This window comes from Gorilla gorilla, chromosome 14 (assembly GCF_029281585.2).
Source record: "Gorilla gorilla gorilla isolate KB3781 chromosome 14, NHGRI_mGorGor1-v2.1_pri, whole genome shotgun sequence".
NCBI classification, from domain to species: Eukaryota; Metazoa; Chordata; class Mammalia; order Primates; family Hominidae; genus Gorilla; species Gorilla gorilla.
Window position 1 is genome coordinate 35,618,254 of NC_073238.2, and position 21,619 is coordinate 35,639,872.

General features: G+C 48.5%; 1 long non-coding RNA gene across 1 annotated transcript in view; it reads right to left on the minus strand.

Annotated features, from left to right (window-relative positions):
* The window catches only part of LOC129526329 (uncharacterized), a 45,277-nt gene that overhangs the window by 17,940 nt on the left and 5,718 nt on the right, over positions 1–21,619 (minus strand). Inside the window, exons 2-3 of the long non-coding RNA XR_008670993.2 lie at positions 21,438–21,558; positions 7,341–7,410 (exon numbers count right to left, since the gene is read on the minus strand). This is a non-coding gene — a long non-coding RNA (uncharacterized lncRNA). The remainder of the gene's footprint in view (positions 1–7,340; positions 7,411–21,437; positions 21,559–21,619) is intronic.

Sequence of the window (21,619 nt, forward strand, 5' to 3'; positions counted from 1 at the left end):
CACTGTGAGAAGCCCTTCCACATTTATTATTTCATTGCATTTGTCATAATAACCCTGCATGGCAGGAATATTTACCCTTTGTGTCCAATGTGGATGCTGAGGCCCAGATAGAACCCAAAAAGCTCTGGGACCTGACATAGACCAGGTGCTAGGTAACAAGAGATTGGCAGAGCCTTGCCCAAGGTCACAAATCAAGAGGAGAGATTCAAATGCAGATCCTAAAACTCCAGACCACCCCTCTTTGCTCTCTCCCTACCTGCTTGCTCAGTGCAGGAGACTGGGAGGGCCCTGAGCCAGGATGGGTTTAGACTCATGGAAGAAAATTCCATGGGGGAAAAATGTTTTTTCCATGAGAATCTGCTCTCAAATAGCAGCCACACTTCTCCATACAGCCCAGAGACAGATCCTTCTAACATTCAAGCTAGTCTTAGGTCTTTGGGGGAGAGATTCAAAGATTCTGAATTAAAAAAAAATTAGACCCCCAGAATAGTAGAATACGATTCATGTCTGTTATGAATTACAGTTGGGTCTTTATCGTGCAGCAAGGGGTCCTCAATGGTGCCTACATCCTTTCTGAAATTGATCTTATTGGGATAACAATGGCCAAAAAGGAAAACAAAAGCAAATAGTCATGCGTGTTTGGAAGATCTAGGACCGAGACATGCAAGTGTGATGGGAAGGTTCACTGCTCTTGGAAATTTAATTGCTGGATGGAAACAGACATAGAAATCTGGATTCCAACCAGACTTGAGCTCCATGCTAGCATATCAGACTGCCTGCTGGAATCCCTATGTGGATGTCCCAAAGGCAGATAAAGCTCAACATGCCTAAAAGCAAATGAATTGTTTCATGCCGCACCAGGCTCACCACCACAAAAGGGGAAATCAGCTGCATTCTTGACTTTAGTTGGTGACATCATTATCCCCCTAAGCCTCTCAAATGAGACACTTGGGATTCTCCCTCGGTTTTCTCTCTTCCTTATTCCTCCTGCCAATGTGCTGTTCAGTTCTCCTCTTCCCACCATCACTGTCCCTTTGTATCTATCTTCTACCTATCTTTATACATCAACCCTTAACCGGACTCTCTGATTGCAATCTCACTCTCCTCTACCCATCACTGGTTTCAGAGAGATTTTTCTGAAATCCAAATTTGACCTTGGCACTCCTTGCTTACCACCTTCAATCACCCACCAGCATTGATGGTTTTAAAGCCCAAACTCTTTAGCATCATATGAAAACCACATAATTTTCAGAGATGAATGCATTGTGCCTGCCTGGGAAGTACATGCAGTCTTGTTAACTAAGCACTGTTGTGATGGTTCATTTTACATGTCAACTTGGCAACGTCATGTGTGTTCATTTGCTGTGGCTGCCACACAAAATACCACAGACTTGGTGGCTTAAACAACAGAAATTTATTTTCTCACAGTTCTGGAGGCTGGAAGTCCAAGATCAAGGTGCTGGCAGGGTTGGTGTTTCCAAAGGCCTCTCTCCTGGGCTTGCCACCTTCTTGCTTCCCCTTCCATCATATTGTCCTTTTGTGCACATGCATCCCAGTGCCTCTGTGTGTATCTTAATTGTTTTTTCTTTTTTTTTTTTTTTGAGACAGAGTCTTGCTCTGTTGCTCAGGCTGGAGTGCAGTGGCGTGATGTCCGCTCACTGCAAGCTCCGCCTCCCGGGTTCACGCCATTCTCCCACCTCAGCTTCCCGAGTAGCTGGGACTACAGGTGCCCACCACCAGGCCCAGCTAATTTTTTTGTATTTTTAGTAGAGACGGGGTTTCACCGTGTTAGCCAGGATGGTCTTGATCTCCTGACCTCGTGATCTGCCCGCCTCGGCCTCTCAAAGTGCTGGGATTACAGGCATGAGCCACCACAGCTGGCCCACTTAATTCTTCTTTTACAACCCTATCTCCAAATGCAGTCGTATTCTGAGTTATCGGGGTTTCGGGCTTCAACATGTGAATTTGGGGGAGACAAAACTTAGTCCATAACAGCCATGGCAACCAGATTTTGCTCAATCATGAATCTAGATGTTGCTGTGAAGATTTTTTTTATGTGATTAACATTTAAATCAGTAAACTTTGAGTAAAGCAAATGACCCTTCATAATGTGGGTGGGCCTCATTCAATCAGTAAAAGGCTTTAAGAGAAAAGACTGAGGTCCCCTGAAGAAGTGGGAATTCTGCCTCCAAATTGCCTTCAGACTTGAGCTGCAACATCAGCTCTTCTGTGGGTCTGCAGATTTTGAACTTGCCAGGCCCACAATCACATGATCCACTTTCTTAACTCTCTCTCTCTCTGTGTATCTGTGTGTGTGTGTATGTGTATACATAGCATATACATAACATATACATACATAAACGTATGTATTTCCTGTTGGTCCTGCTTCTTTGACTAGCCTTGACTAACAGAACCATCAGACCCAGGCTACTCCATCCTGTGGCTCCACAATCCATAATATGTTACCTCTGGGTCAGAGCTGGCTGCTTGGGCACCAGACATGGTAGCTCCATTCCAGACAGCTGGAGAGAGGAAGGGACCTAAAAAGACATATTCCCTTATTTTAGGGACACTTCCTGGAAGTAGAACATGACCATCCCATTGGCCAGAACTTAGTCACATCTAGTTGCAAGGGAATTGGGAACATAGTCATGATTCCAGAACCATGCGCCCAGCTAAAAATCAGGAGGTTTTATATCATGGTAGAAAGGGGGAACAGACATGGCGCTACAGCAGGAGACAGTATCTGCTACAAATACCAAACGAAGGGCGCTGGCAATGAGCATTTTAGAGGTTAAGGGGAGATTTAATGCGGGCAGCGTCCGGCAGAGAGGGCTGCACAGTGCAAGGGGACCGGGGCTGACTTTGAAGGAAGGGCTACTCCGCCCAATTACGAGAACACGTGAGCACCCTTGCCCCAGAGTGAGCATCAACACCGTGATCACGGTTATCACGTGGGAGGTCTGCCCAGGATCCCGGCAGTGAGGCTGCCCTGGAGGCAGGCTTGCTCCGCCACAGGCGCGCAGGCAACAGCAGCGGAGCCGAGAATGGCGAGGCCAGCGGGCGACCAGGCCTCCGGCCAAGGGCACGCGACCCCCCGCGCTTCCCGAGTGCTCCCCTGAAGCCTGGTACGCGTGGGCACCGGCGCACGGTGGTGCCCCGGAAACGCAGCCATCGCCTCAGGGCAGCCAATCACCGATGCGGTAATGCCCCAACGGGGCGTTTCATTGGCCAGCTCTCTTTCAGGCTCCAACTATTTCTTAGATTTTTTTTTTTTTTTTTTTTTTTTTAGGGAATTGCAAATAGGCCTAAACAAAATCCAGATGCGAGGGAAGGGATGCCTGAACACAGATGGGTGGGAGAACACGCCCCGAGGTGGGAGAACACGCTGCTTTGGCAGAGAAGCCCTGTCTGCGAGCCCCGAAGCGGAGATGGCTCCCCAAGCCTGATGCAGACAAGAGAGCCCGCCCCTCCCTGTCCCGCACCTGCTGAACTTTGGGGTCAGCAGAGGAATGTCCCCCGCTGTTAATGCTTTGTTTTTACTGTTTTACAATTCGCATTTCGTGCTGCAGGGTGTACCGTGAAGCTACAACAGGGACAGACAGGTTTGTAGGAAGCGGCATTTCCCAAAAGCAACCTCTGAACCTTTTATTCCCGGAGCACATCACAGGTCCAGCGTTCCATAGAACACACCCTAGAAAAACGCTCCTGTGGAGGATCCGTCCCGCCAGGATCCCCAGCTGGTCAGGAATGCTCGGAGGGCCTCCTCACTCGGGCTGTTCTCCCTCCCACACATTCACCTGAGGGGACAGGCTCTGGTTAGTTAGAAAATTGTGACATAGCAAGGTAGGAGCAGCAGCCCCTTGTCACCTTAGGCTCCAACTGAGGGTGGGAGTTGGGAGGTGGGAGGTGGGGTTGGGCGGTTTGGGGATGGGAAACCTGGCTCTGCCTCCCTTCCTCCCATTTGCACCACAGAGCTGGATCCCAGGTGGCCAGATCCCCTGCAACCGACAATGAGTGAGGACCTTCTCAGCGCCAGCTCTTTAAGTGCTGGAGACATATTCTGCCCTGAAGGTGCTCCCTGAGAGGACTAAGAAACAGAGAGAGAAGCAGGTCATTGCAATACAGTGTGCTGGCTCCAAGAGTCGAGGTGTAATGTCAGATATGAGAGTGACTCAAGGGAATGATCTTGTTTGGGGGAGGTGGGCAAGCAGGAGGAGCTGTGGCAGAAGGGGATCAGAGAGGATAAAGACAAAGGTATGTGTTCGAGATTGTCAAATGAAAGCTATGCACAGTCCAGGGGCTTCAGGAATATTCTCATCTCAGGGAATCGGATCTGGAATCTGGGAATCAGGCTCTTGTTCTCCTGGGATAAGAGTGAGCCTGGGAGTAAAATGAATCACCAGTGCTCCTGGAGAGGCGTGGGAATCCTGGGCTGGTGCAGGCCCTCCCTGCTATTAATACTGCAGCTCCCAGATTCTGCTTGAAACCGTAGAGAGAGCTTTGGTCAGAGGCCAGCAAGCCCGTCATCCCCAAGCCAGGAGTAGGCAAAATGCATGGTGGTGGCCCGGGAGCCTGGGGTGCCAGTGGTGCGGTAGTGTCTTTGTAGTGGTGGCACAGGGCTGAAGTGGTAAGAGGCTGGGAACAAGATGAAGCAGACAAGGTGAAAGGGGATGAAACAGGAGGAAAAGAGAGAGAAGGAGAGGGCAGTCTGCTGCAGTCCCAGTGCCCTGGGGATCAGTAACTTTGCATCCTGGCCCTAGCCCCGCTTATTACTGCCTGTGTGACGTTGGGCCAGTCATCTGTGCTCTGGGCCAGCTCCCTTAGCTATAGAATGAGGTGCGGAGAGAAGCTGTGATCTCTACAGCCCCCTCTTCCTCAAGTGGCATGAACACTCTCTTTTCTGGAAGGTCCCTTACCAACTGCTGGCAACCACTGCGAAGAGCAGTGGGCAGGTGGGTGCAGATGGCAGTGGTGCTGATGAGGGGTTGGGGGTGCTGGCACCCCAGGATAACTCAAAAGCGGTGCAGGCTGAAGCCCTTCCTCCCTCCTTCCTTCTACCTCCTGCCTGCTGAGCCCCCCAGGACCCAGCAGCTAATGTAATCGTCTCCTGGAATGCCCCATAATGGCCCTGCAGCAGTTTCTGCAGGCTCCGCCTCTCTGCAGGCAGCAGTCTGCGAGTTCAGAGGAAAATGAGCTCCCTGCTCTCGGGAAGGTGAAGTCGGGCTCCGTAGTCAGCCTAGGACAGCGGCAGGACTGCAGCTCCCTCTGGACGAGGGGCCTGTGCAGCAGACCCCACCAGGTACCTTTCCCCACAGAACCTACACAGAAGCACAAGGCCCTTTGCTCCTTATTTGATAAGCTGTCCTCTCTCGTGGTTGATTTCAAACTGTGTTGAGCTAAGAACCCTTTCTTTAAATGAAAGGTGTTATGGAAGCCTAAACAACACATTATTCAATAACGATTTCTTGAAATAAGTGTGTGTCAAATGCAGTGTCGAGAACTGGGTACCTGGTGGTAACCCAAATAGACTTTATCTCTGCCTTCATAGAGCTTGCTTTAGTGGGCAAATACAGCCATAAATGAGTAAATATTTACTAACTCTTCATTATGATCAGTGTCATGAAGGAAAAAAATGTGGGATGGCCTTTCGGTTGCATTATTAGGAACGATTTCCAGGTCAGGAAGTGATGCTTCTGCACCCAGCAGTACCTGTCAGTGTGAAATCTGGGGTGGAGACCAGGTCAGAGCTTTGGATGGCTGATGACACCCAGGAGGAAGAGGCAGCCTTTACACGCAGGTGGGACAGTGAGCCCCTGCCTTGTGGTCTGTGCTGAGCTTCCCCACAATGCAAGCCAAGGCATCAGCTCCCACCCACACCCCAAGGGACCTGCAGGAAACCAGGCTGCATTTCAACAACAAGCAGAAAGCACAGAGCTTTACACACAATCTAAATACATCAACCATTTGAAGATGCTAAACTCCATACAAGAGCATCACCAAACTCCACAAAAGAAAAAACTTATAACTGAGGAAACCAAGCTAATAGTTTCAGAACAGAAACTTATAATCTGTATACTTTGTATTTTGGAGAGATGTGGCTGGGTATCTATATGTCAAATGAGAGGAGATCATTACAATCAAGAGCTGGCAATTATGAAAAGAAACAGTGAAATTCCTGGGAGTGAAAAATATCAGTATTCAAAAATCTTTCTGGCTATAGTGAGGAGAATGAATTGCAAGTAGGTAAGACACACTTTAGCCGGGTAAGAGATGATCGTGGCTTTGGCTAGGGTGGAGGCAGAGGAAAGGGAGAAGAGTAGATGGATTCAGAATACAGTTTGAAGAGTCAGCAGGACTTGCTAACCTCTTCAGCATCTGAGTGTGAGGATGAGGGAGAAGGAGCCCTCAGGGATGATGTCTGGAATGAACACAGAGCTGCCCCGGTTAAAGATGCTCAGGGATTATAATGCAGGGCCCCTGCAGAGACTGCGAAGGCCTCTTTACCCCTTTCCCTGCATCAAAATGAGGTAGCCCTGCCATCATACAATCCTCAAACTGCACCCTTCTTTCTCCTCATCCTATCCTTACCAGACACCCAGAGGGTTTGAAAGCAAGAGCCAAGCTGCATCCAGCACTGAAGGACCACTCTATTATTCCTCTCTGATGTCTTCAGGGAGAGTCTGGCTGGTGAGGGAGGGAAGTGTGACTGTTACAAGTTGGGTTCCCTTGAAAGCAGACCCTAAGATGGAGTTTTTTGTGTAGAATGCCAATTAAGGGGTCAACACCTGTGTAAAGAGGAGGACGCAGTATGCAGAAGCAGAAATTGAGCCAGGGTCAAAGACAGCCTTGGTCAGTCCCACAGGCGCAGGGCTTGGAAGCTCAAATGACCCTTCAGAGTTGTTTTAAGTTGGTCTGAGATGGCCATATCTTTATGTGTCCACATCAATCAGTTGTTAGATTTGGGTGCCATGGGCAGGAGTGTGACATCAGTAAGGCTGCTCTCTGCAGCCCAGGCAACCTCTGTGTGCTAGCAGCACTCTGCACCACTGGGACTGCAAGTCATTATTGAGGGGATCTACGTGGCACTTTACAGTGTTCACCATAGTGCCCAAGGCCAAGGTATTCTCTCACGTGGCTTGAGGTACAGCCTTGTACATACCACGTTGTACCTTGTATGTACCTGGTCTGAGGTCATTCCTGAACATTACTGGGGAAAATCAGAAGTTCAGAAGCAAGGAGAGACCTAATTAAAACCAAGGAGACTATATATTAAGGTAGAAGAGTAAGGAAAGGCTTTATATTAATACATAGTCAGCATAAAGCTGAAAACACCTCACCTGTGGCAGACTGCATCATCTAGGAAGAATGTCTGGAAATTGATATTCTGCAGTTCACAACGTAAATATCCTGTTGAGAAAAGAAAGTCTCACTCAGTTGATAAATATAACTCTCTCTGCTGCTTTCATTTCAGTTTCGAAATGACCAGGCTGGCAGTTGGCTGAGCCAGTCTCTTAGAACCCTTTGAAGCACTGGATGCAGGCTGATGAGCTGCCATAAACGTCTTTGAGTCCCTACACTGCTCAGGAACTGCATATCATACCAAAGTCTACCTGTATGATCGTTTAATTTGTGAATGTAAAAACTGAGGTGGGAGGCAAATATTGATGTTCTCAAAGACCCGTCTCAGCTATTCCATTCAAACAGAGCCCAGAATCTTCAAAATTCTGCTTCTTCAGCTTACCTCCTGTCTCAGGCTGGTTCCCCAGAAGCATCCCAGAGATGCAGATTTGTGAGAAAGTGATGTGTTGGGCAGTGTCCCCTGCAGGGAAGTGAGGATGCAAGACAATGAGAAGGAAGCCAAGCAAGAGTGCAATGTCAAGCAAGGTCCCATGCTTGCAGGGCACTGGCTCCTCCCACAGAGGACATTTGGAGACTGAGAGCCCTCCCTCCATTGGTCAAGGGCCATCTCAGAGGGATGCATGTTTCTAGGTACCCCCCACTCTCTCTGCACACAGGTCAAGGAGACTCCAGAAGCATGAGGGCAGCCGTCTCACAAAGAAGCATGGGTTCTGGATACCGGGAGTAAAAGCAAACGTGGAGCCAAGGGGCGTGAAAATGGGAAAGGGACCCGAGGAAATAGAGTAGTGCATCCACCATGAATAAGTGCCACAGTCACTGGGTCAGCACCTGCTGTGTCCAACACCATGCTAAATATCGTGGAGAGGAGAGAAGTTACTAGACTTCCCTGCTGTCATCCTTAATGGACTATTGTCTCTTCCCTAGACACCTCAAACTGGGATTTAAGGTACATAAGCTCTCAGAAATGGCTTCCTGGAATTATGGCCATGAACATCAGTGAACTGTTAGGGTCCATAGTTACATCTGGAAAATGACTGTCATTTCAATACACAGTATTAGTTACAATAACAGCAACAGCCATAATAATAATGTAGCAGAGACTAGCTTGATGCTCATCACATCTCTACCTGGGCACATAGCAAAGTTTTCTATTCCAGCTCCCACCCTGGATCTTGGGTCCTAGTTCTCAACAACAAAATGCTTCCAAGCCAAGTTAAAGCAGCCACAACTTTCAAACGAAAACCTAAAGATCCTGTGTTGAAGACAGTGGCACCTTAAAATGCAAGGGCAGTATCCTTGAGTCCTCAGGTCACCAGAAAGCCACCCGATCAGGACCATCGACACTAGACTCTGTGTTAGTGAGAAACAAACTTGTGTTAAGCCATCATGATTTTAAAGTTGTTAGCAGTCAGCTTGCTGCAATAGTATGAACACTAATAAACATAGCGGTAACAACCTGCTGGGTAGTATCATTATTCTCACTTTGTTGGTGAGGAACTTGAGGCCCAAAATGGTCAGAAAGTTAGCAGATGGCAGAGCTGGTATTTCAAGTCTATTTTTTAATCCCTATCTTGCACTCCTTGGTCACGTAAACCTTGTGTGAATATGTTTGATGCTTTAATGGAGCAAAGAGGAGAATATTAAAATACCAGGTTTCTTGGGTGGGATATGGAGTGAGGAGGAAGAACACAAAACGGAAAGGCTCCAAGCATCAGAAGCCAAGCTTTGGGCACTCCACAGTTTTGCTAAAGACTTCCCTGTCTGCTCACATCTGGTCTGTTCCCCAGTATCCTCACTGTATTAAAGTTGTTTCTTTGTCATATTTTGCTCATTTTTCTGGTGTGATTCTATCAATTACTTGCTACCAAGGAGAAGAAATGAGATGATCAAAGGGGCATCCCCCAAATCGCCAAGGCTGTGCCCCCCAAGTTCAAGAAGAGAAAGCAGAGAACTCTTGTTTAACATGGACGTGTTAGTCGCTGTCCCCTCTGCCATCCCCCAACTTCGTTGTTCACAGAACTCTGATTTTGTTAATCTTATTCCAAGTTACCAGGTCCTTTAGGGAAGGCTAGGCTGCCCTCTTACCCAGGACTGAGAGTTCATGGTTGAGGCTGGAGAGGACGGAGTGATTTCCCCTGCTAAACAATTGGTTCAGGCATGTGTCGCAATTGGGCCAATGGAGCTGAAAATGAAATCTGCTGATGGGGCTTCTGGGAAGGTTTTTCTTGGAAAAAAAAAAGAAAAAGCCACAAGATAAAAATGTTTGCTTTTCTGCCTCTGGACTTGGGCTCTGTGTGTTGTTCCTGGAACCAAAGCATCTTGGGTCCCTTAAGACAGCAGCCTATGAGGATAAACCAGAACACTGGGGATGGCAGAGTAGAAAAATCGAAATAACCTGGATCTTTAAGACACTAGTGAGCTGGTGAATTAATCAACCCTGGAACTGCCGTCCCCCCGGACTTCTTCTTATGTGAGATAACAAACCATCTAATTGTTCCAATTATGATGAATTAGGGTTTCTATTACTTGCAGCCAAATGCATTCCAAATGACTCAACTGATATTTTGTTCCATGTTCTTTGAGAAGAGCAGAGAAAGAGTTTCTGACTACTACAACCCCTTTCTTAGTGGCTCAGTCAGCTTTCTAAGTAGATTCTTAGTTTATACTCTTTCCCACTTCTCTTACTCATGATTCCACTAATCTTAAACCCCACATGTTAGAGAGAGTCTCTGCTGAATTCCAGCGTAACAAATTCTTGCTTTTACCCTCCTCCCCTCATTGGCCACCTGCCTGTTCTTATGGTTGTAAGCAGGAGAAAGATGTTGAAAACCATGAGTCCTGACAGTGCTTAGTCAAGTGATGGCAAATGTTTTCTTGGGTTTCCATATGTGAGTAATTGAAAAAAAAAAGGGGGGGAAAGGCTCATTTTTACTAACATTAATTAATTCACACAAGGTCACATTTTACATCATTTTAATTAACTTTAATTGAATTCATGTTCAAAATGAGAGGCAAAAAAATGTTCACTAATATAAATCATGAGGACCCTAGGAATAATAGCATCGCATAGAAAATTGGAAATTTTTTCCTTCTCCTCGGATGCGTGGTGGGGTTTGTGAATTCCTAACTTTTCTCCCACATATCCCCCTCACGGATGATAGGAAGAAATAGACTTGAAGGCATTAACTCTTTCTGGAAGCCTTTCCCAATACTTCTCACCCCCGCCTGTCTTCCTCCTCAGCCACTGGTTAGGTCCCCCATCCCTGTTAACGCCCTGAAAACTTCCATCTCACAGGCACTACATTATCTTAAAATTAACTATTTACTTCTTCATTTCCCCCACAATACTGTGAGCTCCCTGAGGGGAAGAACTTGTGCTATTTATCTATCTTCTAGCATGATACCTGGCATATATTAGGTGCTTAAGTTTATTGAATGAATGAAAGCCAAGAATACTTTTCCTTGGTTTCATTTTAATTTCACTAAGGATAATTATGTTTATATTGCTATATTACATCGTGTAAAATGGAAATTAAAAGGGGAAATTCCTTTAATAGTAGCACCAAAGGGCTGCATATGGCAGGGTAGGTGACAGAACACAGCTGGTGGCTGGGCCACTCTCTGAAATGTGGACTTAGGGTTTGAGGGCTAGTCCTTGTGCCTCACACCTAGGATAACAGAGGAGTCCTAAAGTATGCCTGGTAGCACATCTGCACTCTTCTGGGTGGCTTCCAGAGATACTTTTGTTCCATGTTTTGGCTTTTACGACTGTCCCCAAATTAAGCAAAGGCATTTTTCTTAGCTGAGCTAACAATGATTCTCTAGATACTTGCTTATCTAACTTGTAAATCCCCTGCCACTCATTTGTTATTTGTCAGCAATCCCCTATCAGATGAAATTTCATCCCACTCGTGCTTGTTGAGCACATTGATGTGCCCAGTTGGGAATCAAGCCCAATCACGGAACTGTAGGTGCTTTTTTGGTTGGCCCATTTATCTCTTTCCTTGTTGTCCACCAGACACTTAATTCACTGTCCTTGTTCCAGCACACCATATGGAATGACCTTGCCCATCCCCATTTGCCACACCACCATGAAATAAACTGGAGGAAAAAGCAGTAATCTTCTCATCTTTCGAGAGGAAGCTTTCTATCTGGGAACATTTGAGGCTGATTTTCCCCATGCTTAGATTTACCTCACTGTTGAAATTCGTAAGTATGTATACAGTGACCTGCTTCTAAGAAAATCCAGTATTCAGATTTCTAAACGTAGACCCAAACATTATTCATATCACAAAAAGTTCTCCAATTTCAAAGGAATTGTCTTCCTAGAACTCTTACAAATCAACAAGAATAAGATTGATATTCAAATAGAAAAATGCACAAAATATTTGGATAGGCATTTTCTTTACAAGGTTAGGGGATCTAACCTTTAAATGGCCAATAAACATAGAATATGCTTATTGCAAGTAAAAGACATAATCTAATACCAATAGACCCCCACCATAATAGTTAAAATGGAAAACAGGGCTGGGCGTGGTGGCTCACGCCTGTAATCCCAGCACTTTGGGAGGCCAAGGCAGGTGGATCACGAGGTCAGGAGATGGAGACCATCCTGGCTAACACGGTGAAAACCTGTCTCTACTAAAAACACAAAAAATTAGCCTGGTGTAGTGGCGGGCACCTGTAGTCCCAGCTACTCGGTAGGCTAAGGCAGGAGAATGGCGTGAACCCAGGAGGCGGAGCTTGTGGTGAGCTGAGATCGAGCCACTGCACTCCAGCCTGGGCGACAGAGTGAGACTCTGTCTCAAAAAAAAAAAAATGGAAAACAGGAAATAGTACGTGTTGTCAAGGATGTGGAGCAACTGGAACTCCTACACACTGCTGTCGAGAGGCTGAATTGGTACAACTTCTGTACAACTGAGTATGCACATAACCTTGACTCAAAGACTCCACTCTTAGGCATATGCCCAACAGAAATGCACATATACGTTCACCAAAACACATGTACTAGGATATGCGTAGCAGCACTATTTGTTATAGAATAAAACTGGTGGTTCTATGAATGCTAATTAACAGTAGGATGGATATCAAGAAATGGTGATATATTGACACAATGGAATATTTTACAGCAATGAGCACAAACTTACAACTACATAGAACACCATGGATGAAATTTACAAACACCAAGTTAAGCCAAAGAAGATAGACACAAAAGAGTATAAACTATATGAATCCTTTTAAACAAAGTAAAACCTGGCAAAATTATCCTATATTCTTAGAAGCCACGTTGGTGGTTACCCTGAGGGGGTAAATGACTGGAGGAAATGTAGGGGTTTAGATAATGTTCTGTTTCTTGATCTAGACTGGTTACATAGGTGTGTTCAGTTGGTGCGCTTTTGGGCACGTGCATTATAGATCAACAAAAAGCGTTTTTTTTTAAAAATATGTAATTCAATTTACAAAATGCCCATGCCATGTGGAACTTTCTAGAAACATATTTGCTGTCCAGAGTGAAATGTAGCACCTATGTTCAAATGGATTGAGTATTGTCCCTCCCACTATTTTCACTAGTTTATTAATTCTGGAAGGACAGGGAGTTGAGTTAAGCATTAGGGAACAATTCGTATACGCATGACATTGGATCCTGCATTTTGGAGTGTTATTTCTAATTGCTCCGTGTCCACACACTCAAATTGAGAACCAGAGGACGGGGAACATTTTACATTTTCCTGCATCTCCAAGCCACCCCTTTCTCAATGCCCAACTGACCAAAGGTTTCTTCAAAGGAACACAGTGCTTGGCGGGAGAGAAGGATTCCTTAGTCCTCTAACTCAGTCATGGAAAAAGCTCTAAGGTAGGTTCCCTGTCCCTTATAAAGAGAGCATTTATTACATCCTGGGAGCTCATGGGAAGCATCTCAGTTCACCCCCACACACTCTGTAACCTAGGCCCATTTTACTGAGGAGAAAACTGTGAGGCATTCCCCAAAGGGCCACATCCCTGGGAAGTGATGAGTCGGCACCAGGAGCCGGCCAGCCTCCACTGGCACACATACTGCCCAGCATTTCCTGGAGAAGGCCTCCCCTGCGATTTTAATGTTCATGAGTGGCTGCCTTTCTTCTGCAAGTAACCACCTGGGCTGCTGCTGTCCTTGGCCAGCAGTGTGTAGCTCTGATGCCCCCTCCTCCATCCTAGAGCCTGAGACAATCTATCAGGACTCACTTGGTGGTGGTGCTGGCTCTCCCTAGATCCCGGTGGAGCTCAAGACAGCCTCATGGGACTCTGAATCTGCCTGCTCTTTCTCTGCCAGGAAAGAAGGGAAGCCCCTGGAGCTTTGCTGGCTTTTCTGTGCCAGGTGGAGCCCAGAAGACGCCCTGATCAGCATCTGCGAGGATCTACTCAGGGCATGCAGCCCTTGCAGACACTCTCGGGGCTACCCTGGTTAAAGACAATGGCTGGCCTCCTGAACTTCCCCCAGGCAGCTTGGTTGCAGGCTCCGCATCACAGCCCAGCTGGTCACAGCTCTCCATCTATTGATCACACCTGCTTAGCACTGCAGACATAATGCAGCTCAGTCATATTCTGAAGACACAGTGCTACCTGGGGATGTGATTACAGCTCAGCTTGGTGAAATGAGCGGCTGGCCCCAAGCTCAGCCCAGCAGCCTTGTTTCTTCCAGGCCTGCTCAGCCCCACACCCAGGGGTAGCAAGCTTGTCCTGTGCCCAGTGCTCTGCTGTTGTCATGGAAATCAGTAAGGACAGCCTCACAGGTGGTGTCTAAATTGGCATGTCGTAGGTGAGGGTGGGAAGAACATAAGTCACTGTGCCCAGGGTCACCTGTCCCCAGACCCCAATGCCTCACCTACCCTCACCTGCTTCACCTGCCCTCACCCCGTCTCATTTGCCCTCACCTGCCCTCAGCTAGTCTCACCTAGCCTCATCTGCCCTCACCTGCCCTCACCCAGTCTCATCTGTTCTCACCTGCCCCACCTGCCCTCACCCAGTCTCACCAAGCCTCATATGCCCTCAGCTGCCCTCACCTAGACTCATCTGCCCTCACCCAGTCTCATTGCCCTCGCCTGCCCCCACCTAGTCTCACCTAGCCTCATCTGTCTTCACCTGCCCTCACCTAGTCTTACCTGCCTCACTTGTCCAGGAAGCTCCCAATCCATATCCAGTCCCCCAGGTAGGACCCTGCATTATGTTTAAGACAACCTCCAGTGGCAAATTTCTGCACTATCTGCTTCCCTAGGCCTGGGGAAGAGAAACTGCTGCATGATCTCAGCAACAGTCGCAGAGTTTCAGTTTGGCTAGAACCTTCCAGGTCATCTGGTTGGTGTACATTTATCAATGAGGAAACAAGCCCAGAGAAGTTAAGTGACTTGTCCAAGGTCACACAGCTGTGTAAGTAGAAGTATGAAGGGAATCCAGGCCTCCTAATGCAACAGCCCCACACACATGACATTTCAGGTTTCTTTGAAATCAAGGAATTCCTCTAAGCCCTGGATGGATGACTACAGGCTGTGGTTTCAAGAGTGTCTGCTGATCTGTTTCCACAGGGAAGGCTGGAGAGATCTGTGAAAGGACCCTTCAAGGATGAGAATTCTAAAGGATAGAAGACCCTAGTTGCTGGCAGAAGGTCACTTGCAGAAAAGTAGAGCAGAAACTCAGCTTCTGTTTGGGCAGCAGTAGCGGGGAGGCGAGGGGACACTTTTCTAGTAGTGTCCTGAAGAGCTGCGCTGGTCGGTGGCTGACTACCACCAGGTGTCAGGACTCCCAAAGTCCTTCCAGGGGAGGGGCAGAAATTGCTGGCTTCTCCTGACATCTCTGACAGCAGCAGTGGTGTTCAGCTCATCTCTCTGCTTTGCTACAGTGTATCATTGGAACCTGAGAAAATCTGTCGTCTCTCCTGGATGCTTGGCATGTGGAACAACTGAGGCAGTGACAGCAGGCGTCACATCTGTAAGGAGCCACAGTGCAGCCTCTGTGGACACTTGCAGTATTCAGAGCAGGGTCACATACTGGCTCATGTCCTTCTGGAGCTGGCAGCCCATGTAGTTCCCTCCTGTCTTCCCATCAGCCCCAAGCAGGGCCCATGTACCTGCTCCCCTCAGTGGTCATCTTCACTCTATTTTCTAGTCCCTTCACTGTGAAGATTCTCTTCAGGACAGAGCACAGGTTTCTCTTCAGCCAGTGTCACATGACACCTTTGTGTCTGTGGAGGCAGGTCGGGTGGGGGGGAGGGGTGTCATATGAGGCTGGAGCAGGAAACAAAGGGACTCCGGGAAGGCATGTGGTTGGATGTCCTCAGGCTCAGCAAGTCTCCATTTGCTCTTCAGGGTTGTCCTTGCCTTTCTGCATCTCCCAGTAAAGCCCAGGCCCTTACCTGGCTTCACCTGCCCTCACCTGACCTCATCTGCCTTCACCTGCCTCACCTGCCTCACCTGCCCTCATTCAGTCTCACCTGCCTCACCTGCCCTCATTCAGTCTCACCTGCCTCACCTGCCCTCATTCAGTCTCACCTGCCTCACCTGCCCTCATTCAGTCTCACCTGACCTCACCTGCCCTCACCCAGTCTCATTTGTCCTCACCTGCCCTCAGCTAGTCTCACCTAGCCTCATATGCCCTCACCCGCCCTCACCCAGTCTCACCTAGCCTCATATGCCCTCAGCTGCCCTCACCTAGATTCATCTGCCCTCACCCAGTCTCACTGCTCTCACCTGCCCCCACCTAGTCTCACCTAGCCTCATCTGTCTTCACCAGCCCTCACCTAGTCTTACCTGCCTCACTTGTCCAGGAAGCTCCCAATCAATATCCAGTCCCCCAGGTAGGACCCTGCATTATGCCCCCATTTTCCCTCCTCACCCTCCCCGCCCCATCCTCATTCTTCAGGCATGTGCCCACTCTCGCAGACTTGTGAAGGAACTGGCGGAGTACGTGGACCAGTACTCAATACCATGTACAGGTGAGAGCAGTGGCCAGTGACTTTGACAGCGTGCCCATTCCCAGCACCTTCCAAAAGTATCCATCCATCAGTGTTCCAATCCTGGCCAGGCTCCTGGCCCCTGTGGACCCATTTCCATATGAGAGCTCTAGATCTTTTTCAACAAGAAAATCCGTGGCCCCACCCCACCCCAAAGACAGTGCTATGACTTTTAGAAGAAAATATTCTATTTGTGAGACAGAGTCCAGGCTCTGAAGCCAGAACAGATCTGACCCCTGGCTTTGCCTGCCCTTCACTGCCTGTCCTCTAACCCTTGGTTTTCTCATCTGTGTTGTGGGGATGAACATGATGTCAACCTCACGGTTTGTGTGAAGGACTGAGTGAAATCACACCTACGAAGCAGTGGCCCTGAGCTACCCCAATAAATGGAACCAAATGTTTGCCTTGTCAAACCTGCGGGCAGGTAGGGCATGTTCTATCATCAAAGGGATAAGATGTGCAAATGGAAGCCCAAGGAGTGGCCTGTCTGGAGGCAGAGGGAGCTCCGGCCACACCAAGAAAGGAAGGAGGATGCCTCCAGTTCCACCTCCTCAGCATCCCCGTTTCTATTCTTCAGCCTCGGTTCTTTGGTAGGTTTGGAAGATGCAGACAGGGAAGAGTTATCTTTATGGCTCACATAGACCTGGCTGCATGCACAAATCCCAAAATAAAATCATTCCTCAGAGTTTGCCCTAACTGTCATTTTCTAGGTGAAGAAGTTAGGCCCAGAGAGGTTAAGTGACATGCCTGGGGTCACACAGGTGCGTAACAGCCTGTTCCTTCTATGCCCACCTCTGTGCCCCGAGGTGCTGTCCCTTTTTTGATTCAGAGACGTTTGCTCTAGGTTGTTCTTGGTTCACTCTTTTGCAGAATCCTGGAATCAGGGGAGCTCTGGGACCTTGTAGTCCAAGGCCCCTCTGGGGGCAAGAAGCCCCTCTGGAGCCCCACCTGACCCAAGCTTCTCCTGCCTTCTCCTGAATCGATGGCTTTGCCTGGCCAAGCCTTGTCCCTATTTTCCACAGCTCTGGCTATCCAGTGACTGTCCTTTTCCTCAAGCCTAAAAGGGTCTCTCCTTCAATTCCACCCAGTAGCACTGAGGCTTGGAAGAGGCTCCAGAGAGGGCTATGGTCAGAGCAGGTGGGACCAGGGTTTAGCTCATCCTGGATGCATGTAGCCCAGCAAAGGAATATCCAAACCTTGGGGACTGCATGTCCAAGAAGTTCCTACTGCAGCATAGCAAAGCCAACCTTCCCAAGTGGCCCAGAATCACAGCCAACCAACCCCCCTCCCCTGACAACTGTGTCAACTATGCTGACTTCACCCCCAAACTCTAGTTCTGGAGTTTCCAAGGCAGGACAGAGTGTGCTAGCCTCCGGCTGGAGTCCATGTTTCAGGTATCCAACTACTTCTCTATTAAATCCAGCCTGGAGTACTCATCCTATGTCCCAGCCCTAGAGGGGAGGACGGCAGCAAATTCCGAGAGGATTTTCCTCACCAGAGCTTACAGGAGAAGAGACATTCAAGGCTGCTCAAGAAGCAGGTGGCTGCTGTTGTTGTTTTTTGTTGTTTTGCTTTGTTTTGAGACAGAGCCTTGTTCTATTGTCCAGGCTGGAGTGCAATGGTGCCATCTCAGCTCACTGCAACCTCTGCCTCCTGGGTTCAAGCGATTCTCCTTCCTCAGCCTCCTGAGTAGCTGGGATCACAGGCACCCACCAACACCCCTGGCTAATTTTGGTATTTTAGTAGAGACGGGGTTTCACCGTGTTGGCCAGGCTGGTCTCAAACTCCTGACCTCAAGTGGTCTGTCTGTCTCGGCCTCCCAAAGTGCTGGGATTACAGGCATGAGCCACTGCACCTGGCCCGCCTGCTGTTGTTTGACAATGTTGGGTATTCTTAGGGATCCAACTCTAGTTTTTAGGAAACAAACACAAATGTTTATTTTTCACAACAGCCAACAATTATTTCTTTTATAAGTTCACATTCACAACCATTTTCCCACTCTAAAAGGCACAAATTTGAAAAGCATGATATATAAAACCGGTGAGGATATTGTGAGGTAAACACTCTCATTCACTGATGACATGAATTTAAACGAGAACAAGCTTTTTAAACAGCAATGGCAAAATGCATTCAGAGTTTAAAGCATCTATTCCATTTGGCTCAATTCTATACATGCACGGAAACAAAGCAAAAAAAAAGGAAAATGCAACCCCCGCCCCCTCCCAAATCAAAGAACAAACAGGAGCTTTTTCAGGCCTCAAGTGAAGCAAGGCACGAGTCTCAACTCTGAGGAATCCCCGTCCATAAGACCTGGGAAGGTCACAGCCTTCACACTGGCTCAAGGGGTTCTCCCCAGCAGGAACCCAGGCTGCTCCTCCCGGGACTGTGCCTGACAGGTAGGGAGCGCTCATAAGTCATAGCGGATATTATCACTACAGCGGTCCTTAACATCTCAGTGAACCCCCACTGTCAGGGAAACTGAGAAACTGTGAATGCAGCCCCAAAGCCTGTGAGAGACCACGTGTGGGCTCAGAGCCTCCCCGTCACCTCAGAAGGCCAGGGAGCCCAGAGGCCAAGCAGGGACTTCGGCAGGACCCGTCCAGTGGACCCCGAGTCGCCCTGTCACTCAGCAACCATACCCCAGCCCCAGGTGGCAGAGGAGGGCGGCCCCTGGGCGGGACAGTCTCGCCAGGCCACCGAGGCTCCTCAGCGCTTAGGCCCCTCGCATGATCCCAGTCAGTTCACCCTCAAGCTCTCCATGGCCCCAAGTCCTCTGTCCTCAGCCTTCTCTGCTGGGCTCATTTCAGGTAGTTTGTTTTTGTTTTGTTTTGTTTTGTTTTGTTTTGTTTTCCCTTCTCATTTTCTTGCTCCCTCTGAGAGGCTAATGTTCTAACAAAGATGTGCTGCTGGAAGGAGGCATTAATTTCAATAGTCACCTAAAAGCAACTGCCTAGGAAATATCTCATTTTTCCATTAAACGCCGCAGAGGAGAAGCCTCGGGTGACTCCTCTCTCCCGCTCCCTGGCCCCCTCCTCCTCTGTTCTCCACCCCCTCCCCTCTTCCAAAAACTCGTTACAACCTGGACACTATTTCCACTCCCTGTTCTAAAATGCTGCCCTGGGCAGATAGATGAGCCCACTTGGCCTCTGGCCAGCACATGCCCCACAGGTAATTTTGTGGAAATCAAGCTGGGACAGAAGGGGTGTCTTTTTGGGAGCACAGGCAGGTGGCTCAGCTTGGTTCTCTGGGCTGGGGGCAGGGGCAGGCAGGAGGAGCAGGTGGGTCCCCCGAGGTCTCCTTTTGACGACGGGGGATGTAGCCTATGGGAGGGATGTGTTTCCAGGTCCTCCATGGCCTTGCGAGACATCCCCATAGAGGCCCCTGTCAGGGGAAGCTGTGATCAGGGGTCAGAGCCTGGCACACATGTCATTGTTGACTTGAAAAAGTTGATTGAGCAAGAGAAGGGGTCTCAGTCCTCCCCCAGGCTCCCCTGTGTCTCCGTGGGGTGCCCAGGCCCTGACCACCCCCAACCGAGGCAGGCTCTTCTCTTGCACTCTGTTACCTTGACAAGCTGTCATCTGACCTCCCTCCAAAAAAAATTCATGATAACCTTCTCCCAGGGCTAATAATAATTATTATTCTATTTTTAATAATTAATATGATAATGTAATTAATATAATTATTACATATCATAATATAATTAAATATTAATAATAATATAATTAATAATTATTATTTAAAACAGCTGTTTGAAAGCCTTTTGCTGTGAGACAGACATCCCTAGCTGTGTTTCATCAGTACTTGTCAATCTCTGCATGCGTAGGTACCATTATCACCACCACAGTCCCCAGTTTACAGAGGAGGAGCTGAGGCCCACAGAGGCTCCATAATGTCCCCCAAAGCCACACAATCTTGGCCCAAGATTTGCTTGGCCCAGGGGCCTGGACGCTTGATCTCACAGATGGTCTGTCCATGTAGCTTGCAACACTCAAGAAGTCCCTCTCCAGTGAGGGAGTTCCGAACCCTGGCAGTGAGGCCTCTCAGTGAGGGGGCTTCTAAGCCCTGGCAATGAGGAGCTCTCTGTGACCAGGGGACCCACCCTGCAACCTCCCCACCATTCCATAGCTGCCAGCACCTGTGCCCACTTCGAAGCTTAACCCCGGATGATAAGAGAGACCAGGAGCCAACAGCTTTACGTACGTTACTAATGAGCCTCAGAACAAACTCACAAAAAAATCTTATTCCTACTTCACAAACAAGAAGTTGAGGATCAGAGAGGTTAACTCAAATGACAAAGTCACCCAGCTTTTAAGGCCCCTGCTCTTGGCACCAGACTCAGCAGCTTTGATGTGTTTGTTCTCTTCCTCCCTGTTTTTATTGAGGGCTTCTGAGGTGCCCTCCTTCTCCATCTCCTCCCTTCTCCTTCTTCTCCTCCTCCCCCTCCCCCACCCCTCCTCTTCCTTCTTCTTCTCCTCTCCCTCTCCTCCTCCTTCTCCTTCTCTTCCTTCTCCTTCTCCTTTCTCTTTTTTAAATTTAAGAGATGGGGTCCTGCTCTGTCACCCAAGCTGGAGTGCAATGGAATGATCACAGCTCACTGCAGCCTCAACCTCCCAGGCTCAAGCAGTCCTCCCACCTCAGCCTCCAGAGTAGCTGGGAATATAGGCACACCTCACTACACCTGGCTAATTTTTAAATTTTTTTGTAGAGACGGGGTCTTTCTGTGTTGCCCAAGCTGGTCTTGAACTCCTGGGTTCAAGTGATCTGCTCCCCCTCAGCCTCCCAAAGTGCTGGGATTACAGGACTGAGCCACCATGCGCGGCCAAGTCACCCTTCTTGAACTTCGATTCACCAAGCTCTTCAGTCCAATTTTACACAAGTGTGAACTCAGGTGTGTGCTTGTGATTCTTTGTTCACACACAGCCAAGTTGGCACAAGAAGGTGAAACAGAGAAAGGCCTCAGTGTTTTTGGCCAAGCCCACAGAAGGCCACCTAAGCAGGCTGGATGCTGCCCAGGGCTGGGCCACAGCGTGTCCTTTGCAAGTCAGCCAGCCCAGCCCCTGAACCCCACACACACACAAAGACACACACTTACCCCAGGAGCAGCCCCACAGTGCAAAGGAGCCCACACAGCTGCTAATGGCTGCTCAGGTTTGTGTGATCTGTCTGGGTTCGGGCACAACCTCCAGGGGCCTCTGGCCCAGGTTGCATCTTTCCTGCAGAGCAGAAAAAGCACAGTTAAGAAAACCCCAAGAAGACAGTCAGTTTCCTCCCTTG